A 2,182-nucleotide genomic window follows, 5' to 3' on the forward strand; every position below is an offset into this window, starting at 1 on the left:
AAGAAACCATTTGAAATAATGTGTGATGCTAGAAAATTTGCTCAACTAGAGACATGTACCAAGTAACACAACAAAGTTTTTAAAGTTAAATATTATGCTAGTAAAACTCTAAATGATGCTCAAATCAATTACACTACTAGTGAAAGAGAGTTATTAGCTATTATTTATGCCTTTGATAAATTTAGACGATATTGATAAATTTAGATCTTATTTAATTTTAACTAAATGTATAGTGCATACAAATCATTCTGCTATTAAATACTTGATGCAAAAGAAGGATTGTAAACCAAGATTAATTAGATGTATACTTCTATCGTAAGAGTTTGATTTTACTGTGGTAGATAGAACGGAAAATGATAATCAAATAGTTGATCATTTGTCTAGAATAGAAATAGAAATATTAACTAATTTTGCAAATGAAATTTTAGAAAATTTCCCTGATGAACATTTATATAATATTGATGAAATGGATGTACCATGATATGCTGATATAGTAAACCATATTGTAAGTGACATTCTACCACCTGATATCAAGAATCCATAATTAAGGAAATTTATCTATGATTCGAAAGACTATTTTTTGGATGACCCATATTTATATAAATAATGTAAAGATTTAATTATTAGAAGATGTGTATCTTACAAAGAAACTCAACAGATAATTAAAAGATGTCATGATTCTGAATTTGGAAGACATTTTGGAATAAATAAAACTGTATATAAAATTTTGCAAGCTGGATTTTATTGGCCTACTATTTTTAGAGATGTTAATAAATATATTAAAACACGTGATAGATGTGAACGAGTAGGAAATATTTTCAGAAGAGACGAAATGCCTCTAAATTATACATTAGAAGTTGAAATTTTTTATGTGTACGGATTAGACTTTATGGGACCATTTATGCCTTCATTTGGAAATTGATTTATATTATTTGTTGTTAATTATATGTCTAAGTGGATTGAAGCTATTGCTGTGCCTAGATGTGATGCTCAGAGTGTTTCTAAAATTTTAATTAAAAATTTTAAAAATTTTAATTAAAAATATTTTTACAAGATATGGAATGTTGAGAGTAATCTTTACTGATGGAGGATCCCATTTCAGGAATAAGAGAATAAAAAAATTAATCAAGAAATATGATATAATGCATAGATTCTCTACTTCTTATCATCCTCAAACTAGTGGTCTAACAGAAATATTACAGAAATAAATTAAACACATTTTATAAAAAGCTGTAAATCCTTATAAATTGGATTGGTCTGCTAGACTAGGCTAGATTAGATACTGCATTATGGGCATACAAAACTGCTTATAAGACTCCCATAGGAATGTCCCCATATAGACTTATTTTTGGAAAAAAAACATGCCACGTACCAATAGAATTAGAGCCAAAAGCATTTTGAGCTATTATGGAATTTAATTTTAATTTAAAGGATGCTGGTGAAAAAAGGTTTTTGCAACTCAATGAACTTGAGGAGATGGTTGTCAAAACCTGTAAAAAATTGTTTGTGATAGTTTCAAAATCGTTACAAGCTGACTGCTTTGAAATATGGTATGATCTGAAGGTTGTTAAGAAGAAATTTAAACCTGAACAAGAAGTTCTACTATATAATAAAAGATTGAGATTATTTCTAGGAAAACTAAAATCAATATAGTTAGGACCATTTAAAGTGATTAAAGTTTATCATTATGGAACTATTATTATTAAATATCCTAACACTATAAATATATTTAAAATTAATGGGCATCATTTGAAACATTATTATGAAGGGCACATACCTCAATTTAGAGAAGTTATAATATTAAGTCAACCCAACTAAACAAATGGTATGTCGGGCTGACAACATTAAACCAAGCGCTTTGTGGGAGGTAACCCATACTTATATTGCTATGTATTACTATTTAGTTTATTAAGTGTCTTATATATTAGTAGATAATAATCCTACACAATTGCATTTATTATAATTAAGTCAAATATTGGTATTTGAGGAAAATTTGGAATTGAATTGAATAAAAAAATGAAGATCACAATTTTGGCCATGGCGCCAACGGTGCCCTAAATAATGGACATCAGCGACGCAGCGCCAATCAGGTTTGGTCGCCGGCGCCGAGTGTGGTTGGACGGTTTTAGACGACTTTTGGCGGGTTTTGGCGCAATTTTACTTCATAAAAACTGCTGGGACG

This window comes from Phalaenopsis equestris, unplaced genomic scaffold (assembly GCF_001263595.1).
Source record: "Phalaenopsis equestris unplaced genomic scaffold, ASM126359v1 Scaffold215229, whole genome shotgun sequence".
In the NCBI taxonomy this organism is placed as follows: Eukaryota; Viridiplantae; Streptophyta; class Magnoliopsida; order Asparagales; family Orchidaceae; genus Phalaenopsis; species Phalaenopsis equestris.